At 41.2% G+C, this 11,006-nt stretch overlaps 1 protein-coding gene across 5 annotated transcripts in view; it reads left to right on the top strand.

Moving 5' to 3' along the window:
* The window catches only part of LOC113460845 (uncharacterized), a 75,485-nt gene extending 67,676 nt beyond the window's left edge, over nucleotides 1-7,809 (top strand). For 4 of the 5 annotated variants that reach the window (XR_012579606.1, XR_012579602.1, XR_012579603.1 and 1 more), the window contains 2 exons: nucleotides 5,135-5,202; nucleotides 7,300-7,809. The gene's annotated coding sequence lies outside the window, so the exon portion shown is untranslated. The remainder of the gene's footprint in view (nucleotides 1-5,134; nucleotides 5,203-7,299) is intronic. The other variant, XR_012579601.1, reaches the window with a different exon arrangement.
* The last annotated feature ends 3,197 nt before the right edge of the window (nucleotides 7,810-11,006 follow it).

Raw genomic sequence — 11,006 nt, 5'->3', positions numbered from 1 at the left:
CACTTGTGTGAACCATATTGTTTAAATTTTGATGTTAAATATAATCATAATTGGGATGAAGCAAACAAAATGGGAAGAGGTAAAGGCAACTTTTAGTGGTGGGATATAAATGAAGAAAGGGCATGGGCAGCATAGCTGCCTATGCTCACAGCATGAAGTGTTGAGATATTTTCTTCAGCATTATATGGACCACTTGCCATGTACAGTAAGCAGCACCAAGGCTAGTGAAAGGGAAAGCTTATATTGCAGGTCCATGTCAATCTTTTTCTCAGTGCTTTGAAATCTTTGTGTTTAAATTACGCTAAGCTGGCATCTTGTTCTAAGGATAATGTCAAAATACTGAGTTTTGTATAATCACATTTCCTTTCTGACAGAAAGGAGGCTGCAGCAGGGTGGGGGTCAGTCTCCTCTCCCAAGTGACAAGTGATAGGACAAAAGGAAATGGCCTCAGTTTGGGCTAAGGGAGGTTTAGATTTGGTATTAGGAATAAATTCTTCATTAAAAGTGCTGTCAGGCATTGGAACAGGCTGCCCAGAGAAGTGCTAGAGTTGCCAATATGTGTAGATGTGGTGCTTGGGGACATGGTTAGTGGTGGACTTGGCAGTGCTGGATAAACAGCTGGACTTGATGATCTTAAAGGTCTTTTCCAACTTAAATTATTATGCTCACTTCTGATGTACAAAGGCAGATATGTTGGTGACAGTCACTGTTTCAGTGTATGAGACAGTAAGTAGAAGTACTGCTAGCTGTGTAAAACTTCCAGGGAAATGTTGTCATTTCATCACATTCAAAGTTATTGAATGTGAAAAGAAAAGAAACCTAACAAAATACTTTGAACTACAAATGGATTTTAAAGTCTTCAGAACTGAAATTATTTCCCTGCACTAAGAATAAAGAACATTTGTGAGAGAACTTGCAGTTGGATCATGCTTTTGCCAAATTTATGCTATTTATTCTGCTTTATAAACTGTTATTTTGGGGTGGAAAAAGTTGAATTATATATGATTATCTAAATATATGTATATAAACATATATATAGATGTAAAATGTAAGGGTTTAGATTTTGATGTTTATGAAGTGTTTCAAGTGCATGGTATACAGAAAGGATCTTTTGAACATAGATTTTGCATAGTCTAGAGGTATTTCACTGCAGACATTATTATGTCTGCTTTTTTGGGATAAGATTTTATTACACCACAGGTAACAACAGTGGTTGCATGCAGGGGAAGAAGGATACTGGCCAACGATGTCAGTGCTGCCAGCCTGGGGAGTTTTTTGAGCAGTGAGCACTTGCAGCAAAATAGAACTGTATTCCCTTGAGAAAAATGGGGAAAAATGGGAAAGTATTAAAGGATATTTTCACAAGCATAGGGAAACTTCTTATGACTTATGCTGCATAGAATTTGGGAGGTGAGTAAGGTTAGTACTGTGAACCACTGCAATAATGAGGAAAACCAGGAGTGGATTTGCTATCTAGCTGATGGAGGGGTTTTTAATTGCACAAAAATTTTCATCAAATAGGGAGTGAAAGTTAAATATAGAAGAACAAACACAAAGAGGACATTTTGGGAGAAAGGCATGCAGCTAAATTTTTTGAGTGCTTGGAGTATCAGAGTTTGGGAGATGCAGTCTGGCTGTGATGTCTCCAACAGAACTGGTTTTGGAGTATTTGTATTTCCATTTGGCCCAATCTAGTAGTTTTCTGCAGGGAAGGGCTATACCACTGTTGCATGAATATCCTAAATGACAGAAATGGGGAACAACAGGAGATGAGTAGAGGCTCTGAGCAGGTTTGGATATAACAGCTGAATATAAATTAAAGGATGGTATGGTCTTGTTCAACCAAAACAAGTGGGTTAGAAGCTGGGTGGTGTGGAGGCAGGGAGGAAGTGTGATGTTTGGAGATCTGGCACTCAGGGAGGTGATACAAAGCCACTGAGAACAGAAGAGTATGCAAGGAGGTTCATGTCTCATGTGGCTGTTTGAATCATCAATTGCCAAGCAAGGCTGTGAAGATGCCAAGTATTTGTGGGAGCCAGATCTTAATAAAATGAGTGAGGAGCTGAAGGCATTTGTTAATAAAGACACAGTTATGGTACAGGATGGTGAAAAGCACAAAACATATCCCAGCCAGAGGGACTGAGGAGTTCTTTGTGATAAAACTGTCAAATTTGGTGGTTTAGGTGGTAACAGGAACAAAGTGCTGATACATTCAAAGAAAAAAGTGACTTTGGCTTTAATCCATAAGCATGAAAATGTAACGCCTATTCATGAACCAATGCTGTCTGTAGTTTGGTGTAACTCATTCTTCATGCTCACTTAAGTGAACTGGAAAATACTACTTCTTAAATTGGCAAGTACATGATGTGCAGGTTGAATATAACTGCAGAGATATTTACTGTTGCAAATGTACTCTCTAGAATATTTAACACAAGTGCAGTGGAGCAAAATCTGGACCTAAATTACATGCTTCCCCTTCTCTCTCAGACCACATAACCTGTACTTTAGGGGTAACACAGCATGGGCTGCAGCTCTGGAGCAGGTTTCTCAGGTGACAAATGAGGCTGCTACCAGTAGGATGTGTTGGTAGTGTACTGCCCACAGCACTTCAAATGGAGGTGTCTTTGGACTTGTTGGGAATCCTTTCAAAGCCATTACAATGGCCAGCCCCATAGTATTTTAGAGGAATGCTTGAAGAGTGAGGAAAGTTATTTAGGGGGTGACAAACCTAAGAAAGGCTGGAGGCAGTTTATATTGACTTAAAATGAAGAAATAACTGATTGCACAAGCTGAAAACACAAGTAAGTTTCTATGCTTGATCTGTGTCCAAGCCTTCTGCTGAAGATGTGGACAGTCCATTGTGTATTGACAGTCATGCATAGTCTTAAGTGTTTGTGTAGGCTCATAATAACATCATCCAGCCTTCTCCTGATAGAACTTGTTTGATAGAACTTGTTTTTGTTCCTGCTTCGTACTGAAGGGCCAGACCTACTACTGCAGTAGCCCTCTCTTTTAAAGGCACTGCTCCTCTCACTTTGCTGAAGCACTGATGTACAGCACACCAACAGGAGCTGCTTATTGGGTTTTGGAGCTGGTGACTGGGCAAAGCTGGTGCCTAGGCACCTTTGAAGGCATTTAAATGAGGAACTTTGAAACAAGAGATATGCATCTTGTTAAATCTACATATTGTGTGATAGCCTCTTTATAGTTACAGTTTTTGCTTTTCAACAGTCATGGTCCCCATTCAAAAGTGCAGAAAGTTAAACACTATTTATTTTAATGTGAGCACCAGAGGGAAAAGTAGAGAAGTCACCACAGGGGTTAAGCTGCTCACTAGCTGGAAAAGAAAGGAGTGGTAACAGGTAACAGCCAAATACAAAATGACTGGTTTTGGCCTGCAGTGTTTTAGCAGAGAAAAATGTAAAAGGCGGGTGAGAAAGGCTCTCTGCTAAATAATTGCAGTAACAAGACAGTCCTGCACATGGCCATGGGCAAGATCGGCACCAATAATCTTATCAGTCTGGAATTGTGTGTCATACTGTCCCTAATGAATGAATCCCTCAATAGGCCAGAGATATTTACTGCTAATACATCTCATAATTTTCTTAGCATTGCTTCTCAGAATTGTTTTATGGGAGAACAAAGCCAAAATCTACCTTTTTACTTTGGCACTTCCAAAACAAAGAGGTGTCTGCTTTGTGTTGCAAGTGTCCAGTTACTCAAAACTGATCTTCCCTGTGTTTACCTAATTTCTTATTCTGGTGTTTAAATCAGTACAGCTCTGCCAAGAAGAGAAGAACTGAGGAGTTAGTCTGTGAAAGAAAGGGTCAAACTTGTCTGTTTTTTTTTCAAGGAGATAGATACTAGAGTACAAATGGGTTACGAAACATTGCTTAAGCCACTACTAACCACAGCCTAGCAAAAGGGGAACAATAAAATCTCAGATTCCCTGTCTGGATTTGAACTGTGCAATCAGAAAAGTTTCTTCATGGTGGAGTTGCACAGAAGACAAAAGAAACCCCAGCACTGATGAGTTTGGTGGAAAACAGAATAATCAATTAGAAGGGTTTTGCTGACATAATTCAGAGTTACAGGGTTCATCCCATCCCCCCCTTTTTTAATTAACATTATCATAAAATTTAAACTGGATATAAATCTTTAAGTGAGTTTCAGGGTTTGAAATTAAAACCACAACCACATAAACTTAATTTCTTCATAGAAGGTTTTGTTCACATTTGAAAGCTGCTAAACAAAGCAAAGGGAAAAACACGATTTACATTCCAAAAGAAATGATTCTTCACCTCTAAATATAAAGATCCTTAGTTTAGTTATTTGTAGTATGAGCGTTATTCATCAGAGCTCATGCACCAGAATATTTATAACTCAGAACAGGAGAAGTGAAAGACATCAGATGTAGAGAAATATTTCCTTCTTCAATGTTAGGAGGAATTTGGCTGCTTCTGTTCATTAGTGAAGGCTGTGCAGCAGTGCTCTGCAATAAGTGATGTCGTGGCAGCCTGGTGGTTGGTTTTGTATGATGTAATAAGGGCCACCCTGCAAAACCAGCTTTTGTTTAAATGCCAGTCAAGCAGGAGAGGAAACTGCTCCCAGCACAGAAGCAAGCTGCTTTCTGAATCACTTTTGCTCCTGATGCAGCTCAAATCAGAAAAAATATACATTGTGAGTGAATGACACAACTGTATCAGGATCCTTGCTTATATATCCATATATGATATCTCATATATCATGTAAACACTGTGCACACCTTTGGAAATTCATCCGGATGTCTCCATGTGCAGCACCCCCTTTGGAGCTTGCAGTCATGCTAATGGGAGCAGGGTAGGAACCACAGCAAACAGTGGACAATGCATTTGCCAGACTGAACCAGAAAACAAGATAAATGTGCTCATCCTCAAAAGCTCTATATACATATGTGGTAGTATGATACTACTTTGGAGAGGGTTTGTTTAATTTTTCACCTTAAAATGTAACTAAGTGATGAACACAATAAACTGTTTGAAACACAGAGGACAGCTGAAATTTCAAGCTCAAAAGATAATTCCTAGGATTGAGTGTCCATTACCATTAATTTTGTTAATCTGCTCTGTAACTTCTTGCTTCATTTGTCTTTCAGTCCTTTCATTGAGGAATATCTGTTGATATCTGAGAAAAATACAGATACCTGAGAAAAATCCAGTCCATGTTAGTAATCATAATTACAATAATAATTATTGTTATTATTGTGGGGTGGGTTTTTTTTGGTTTTTTGGTTGTTTCTTTTTTTTTTTAAATCTACAAGACTCATAAGAAGTATCCCAGTCCTTCAGCAGTTGTACCATGAGGTCAGTAGGGTGTGTTCCCCCCACAGGGACAAACTGTCTGTGGCAATGGTCACAATTTTTGTCATTTACTTATGCAGTGGTAAGTAACAAAGGCTTCCTAGTGCTGCTATAGAAATAACACCACCAGATCCTAGCAGTAATAATGAACTCTGAAAATTAAAGTGGCCATCTTCAAACCCAGCTATCCTTGGCATTAAGCCACTAATCCTAATCAACCTGGCTTTATTTCGTGGTCAACCACCAATAAGAGTATTAAGTGAACATTAGATGTTATTAAGCTCATTACACAAGTGATGAAATGCCACCTCTCCTCACATTAACTGGGAAGGGACTGATTTTTTTGTTGCAGTGAATGAACTCAATTAGAAGTGTTACTTTATTACCAATGGCAAAACGCTGTAGGTGCTTTTCTTTCTCTGAAAAAACCCAGCCGAGTTTCCTAGGGAAGAATGAAGCGTAGCCAGGGTGGCCTTTGTCAGTTTTCATGCTGACTCCCTAACCAGCTCTTGCAGAAGCTGATCAGGATCCTTCAGCCAGTCATAATGACATTTGTGCAGCCTGTGGGTTTGGCATTGATTCTGTGCATCCCCTTACTCCCCAGAGCAGGAGCTGGGGTGTATGGACCAGGCAGGATCAGTGCCCTGGTTCAGCTGGCCTGGAGCTTCAGTGGGACAGAGACCAGGCCTGGCCTTCAGTCACTGCCCTTCAAAGGCCGCAATGTTCATCAGCATCCATAGCAAATGGGGCTGCTGGACTCCAGCTGCTCAGCCGTGCCCATTTCATGTGGCTAAAGAATACCATCACACCTCTCCCTCCCACTCAGCCACTAGAAAAAACCCCTCCTCATATAACCTGACTGGCAAGACATTCTTGAATTAATTTCCTTCTTTCAACAGCCTCTTCAGGGTTTCAGATCCCTGAGGGGACTTTACCCCATTAAATACTCCTTGTAACACTCACTATTTCTCACCTCAAGGCCCATAAAAGTTACACTTCTTCAATTCTTCTACTGAACTGCTTCTGTCTCATAAAAAGTCATGTTCTTCCCTACAGTGTAGAAATCCTCCCAGTAATTCTAGCCACTTGGCACTGAAAACAAAAGCTAGTGTAAATATGCAGTGATATTGGCTAGCAGAGGGCTGAGAACCAGCCTGCTGAAGCTGCAGAGAAAGACAACCTAGGAGTTAATGTTCTCCTTATCTGGAAATGTCAGCACTTGATAGGAATCATTTGAGGCACTTGAAACTGGTTCCATTTTGCAGAAACTCAAATTAGCAACCCACAGAGCACAACACTGAAGCAAATGGCTGCTTTCCTTCCAAGCTCTCCAATATAATTTGTGGAGAAGATGCTTTGCTCCCTCAGGAGGTCAGACAGCATATTTTCCAGTGAAACTCTGGAAATAAGGAAAAAAAATCTGAGAAATCCTTTGCTAGTGCCAGTATTTTAACTGCATTCTCACATATACAGGCTACTGGTTTTCCTTCATGGATTTGGTTTAAAGATTGGCTCTTACACTTTTCTATGGTATAGGAGAACTGAATTTGAATGAACTTCACATTTAGTTTCAAATAACCTACTTTGAAGGTACTGCTAAGCTAGAAATTGCCTAGATAGGATTAATAAATGGAAATTAAGAATTTCTTGGGAGAAGCATTAACTAACTTCACTCCTTTCTTTTCCTTACAATTTCTTAGCTCAAAACACTTAGTGGTGTCCTTACTACCCATGACACTTTGTATTTAAGATTTTAGTATTCTTCTAGAGAAGAGCTAATACAATGCATTAACTTTTAGCCATTCACTGCTAACCCTCAGTTTGGGGGGAAGCAAAAGAATTAAACAACCTTTTGCATACTGTAAATGATATAATTCATCCTCCCACTCATACAAGGTTTATGTGATTGCTATCATGAGTGCTGATTTAGGACACTGATCCATCATTTCCTGTGTTCCAGGTTGGCAAGTGGCTCCATGTTAACTCCTTCCTCATATGTCTTGGGAATGCACCCATCAGGAAAAATTCCCTGGCACTCCCTGAAGACCTCAGAACACATCTATTCTTGAGCAAAGAACACACCTTAAATCTATGGACTGAGTGAACAAAGATTGCATGAAAACACAAAAAGCAAGCTCTATCTTTAATGATACAAAAAAAAAAGTTTAAAAATTATGAATTCTGTAAAGAGAGAAACAAATATGCCCAGAATACCCAGAGACTTCAGTCAATGATCAGTTAACTGGAAATAATGGCTAAATTTCAGGAAATGTGAAATATGATTCAATTTGTTTATGCCTCAGGTGTGACACTTATATCTTTTAATCATTACCTGCAAGCTTTGTAAATATTTTAAGACTCAGCCTGTCCTTTCTGCATGCAAACCTCCAGATCCTCAGCTGCTACAAGATTTGTAACTCAAGAATGTCTGTAATCAAGCAACTTGCATACAATAAATAGTTTTATTTTCATGTCCACTTTTTGGTACCACATTTGGTATTTTGAGACACTCACTGGTCTGAAAGCCTCCCCAGGGATCAGCCATCCCCAGCTGCTGGCAGAGCAGTTTGAATGCTTGGCCACAAGCTGGGGACCAGGACAGCTTGGGCCACAGCTCCCTGGAGGCTGGGGCAGCATCTGACAGAGTTATTCCTGTGTATTATTCCTGTGTGTGTCCCTCTCCGGGTGCCCAACGCCCTTTGGCCACCCCATAGATGGCACACAGTGTTTGCGCACACAGCCAAGGTCAACCCCAGAGAGTCATTGCTGCTCTCAGGTTCCTTGAGGCCGTCACTGCTTCCTTTCCCTGTCAGGGACCCTCCTCCCACAAAGTGATGAGGCTAAATGCTTCCCACGTCTCCAAAAAAATCATAGCAGTGAAGACCTGGCCTTGAGCTCACGCCACCGTCTTTGTTTGGAGAGCTCCTGGGTGCTCCTTCCCACTAGAATTCCAACTTGCTCTTCTTTTTGAGATTAGCTGTGGAAAATCAGTTTTCACCCAGCTTTGGTAGGACGTCCCTGTCCCCTATCTCCTCAGAGGGAGAGGTGAAGAAGCTGTAATGATATCACACCCAGCATAGTGGGTGCCACTCCCCAGCCCATGGGGCCAGGACTGTTGAGGATATGGCAGGATTTGGCACTGGAGTTGGGTGAAATGTATAACCATATATATATAACCATATATATAACCATATAGAGTTTATATAATATATAAACCATATACATAACCATAAAGAGTTGTATGGGAAAGCAAAATTATTTTGGGACAGGGTATCCCCCAGCTTGGCTATCAGTCTGCATGGACAGGAGAGCTCCCACCAGAGATCATGCATCCCAGGAGCCAGACTGGATCACTTTAGCTAAAAAATACAGATATTCTGTAAAGTCTTATTTTTTTCCCCAAAATTTGATTCAGGGAAACTCCATGGCTATTGAGAGTAGTTACTGCCTTCATCTGAAGAACTTTGCTTTTTTATGTGTCTAATAGGATCTAGGTTTTTGAGATAAGTCCAGCTTGATTGATTTCTTTCATCTGTGGGAAATGTAATTTCTAAGTCACCCTTATTTTGGTCATTTATCAGATCTCAGCATCCTTACTATCTCGTAGTGTTGCTTTTATGGAAATACTGCCTAGAAAATGTTAGGCAAAATTAGTTAATCTCATCTAAATGCATTTGGCATAGGGCTTTGGTTTGAAGCAATTCTGAAAAACGACAGTTTTATAATGTAAGTGGCCAATTTTTCATCTAGCTCTAGCTAACTGGCTTGGTTATAAAATGAAGAGGTTGTCATGACCCCCTAAAACAAATCAGTAATGCAAAGTAATGAGTGCTAGCACAAAGCAGAACAGTTTTCTGTTTGGGGAAGAGAACTTCCTCAGTCTGAGGCACTCATGGGGCACCAGTGGAGCCCATAGAGCAGGGGCTGGAACAGGGCTGTGGGTGCCACTGTGGGTGTCATAGCAGCAGGGCTGGGACTGCAGATGTGATTCTTGGCCCTCAGGCACCACTGTGCCTGGGGGTGAAGGGTTTGTGTCCTGGCTTCCTGCCAGATTGAAGGCTGCTGAACCCCCCCCAAGATGCCCTCAGTGTTTAAAGAGCAGGGGATGAACCTTCAAAGGGGAGTACTACAGACTTAGCAGGAGGAAAATGTTCTTGTCTCTTGGTCTTGGTGTATCTGTTGGAATATTTTGTAATCGATGACCTACATCTTTTACCACTCTTTCCTTGTATTGATAAGAAATATCTTGGTGTACATGGGAGGATGGAAGGTGAGCACTTCAGGAGATTTTGAATGAGGCTTCCCTAAAAACACTTAGCAAGTCAGTTTGCTAGGGAAGAGAACTCCAGTGCTGGGGGCTAGCTTTCCTTGAGCCACCTCTTTGCATTTGGAGAGAAGCTGGTGAGGGCAGACGGCTGTTCTTGCTGCAGGAATGAGAATGGGTGTGTGAGAACATAGCTGTGCCAGTGATGCATCCCAGGGAGGCATCCTTCACACCATCTGCACTGTGCTGGGAAAAACTTGTCTGGCTCTAGTGCTGGCTTTTTCAGTGATGTGTTGAGCATAACCAGCAGAGATGCTTGTCTCCTTTTAGTAAAATTGATATCCTGAAGGATTCTCCTTCCAAAATACAGCACTGGCAATTACTCTCTAAACTTTGAGGCTTGATGTGTTATCACTTCCTTTTCAGCAGTTTTGAGAAATTGTTATTCCACATCAGCAAGAATTGCTATTCTGGTCCTTTGGAAGGAATTTGTCACTGCTAACTATAAAAAATGACATTTAACAAGTCATTTAAGACAGAAAAGCTATTGCCTAGACCATTTACATTTGTCTCAGGGAAGTAACACAAGGCACTGTGATGCTTCATCTGAAAAGCTTTGCATATTGTAGTTGGGACCATGAGGGTGAGAGGATAAAAGTGTAAGTCTTTGCTAGCTAAGGAATAGTCTCCTTACACCAAAGTCTCCACCTGGTGACCTTTCAACCCACACTTGTTAGCAAAGAGGATAGCTACCTATCGGGACACCTTTTTATGCAAGCACAAAGCAAACTGCCAGATAATGCTGTGCTCCTATTCTGCCCTGGTCAGGCAATTCAAACCTTGCTATCAAGTCTATTTGGGGCACCTGGGCACATGGTTTAGTGGTGGACTTGGTGGTCCTGAGTTAATGGTGGGATTCAATATTAAAGGCATTTTCCAACCTTAATTACTTTATGATTCTTTGGCATAGAAATCCTGAATTACCCAGTACTGAGATCAGCAGGCTTACATATTGTTCTCCACTTATCCAACAGTTAAATATCCCATCATCCACTCAGAGAACAAAACCAATGCACCTTGCTTAATCATGACCTTATAAAGTTATGAATTAGTGCCATGAGCAGTTTGTTAGGTGGGGTTGCTGGATGATGTGAATCTCAACAGGAGCCATCAACACGTATTTGCAGCCCAGAAAGCCACCTGTACCCTGGGCTGCATCAAAAGCAGCGTGGCCAGCAGGTCAAGGAATGTGATTCGCCTCCTCTTCTTTGCCCTCATGAGACCACACCTGGAGTACTGCATCCAGCATCCAGGTCCTCAACACAGAAAAGGTACAGACTTGCTGGAGCAAGTCCAGAGGAGGGCCACAAACATGATCAGAGGGCTGGAGCACCTCTCCTGTG

The sequence above is a fragment of the Zonotrichia albicollis genome, chromosome 1 (genome assembly GCF_047830755.1).
Source record: "Zonotrichia albicollis isolate bZonAlb1 chromosome 1, bZonAlb1.hap1, whole genome shotgun sequence".
NCBI lineage: Eukaryota > Metazoa > Chordata > Aves > Passeriformes > Passerellidae > Zonotrichia > Zonotrichia albicollis.
The sequence above is the reverse complement of the archived record's forward strand: the minus strand, read 5'-3'. Positions and strand labels throughout refer to the sequence as shown.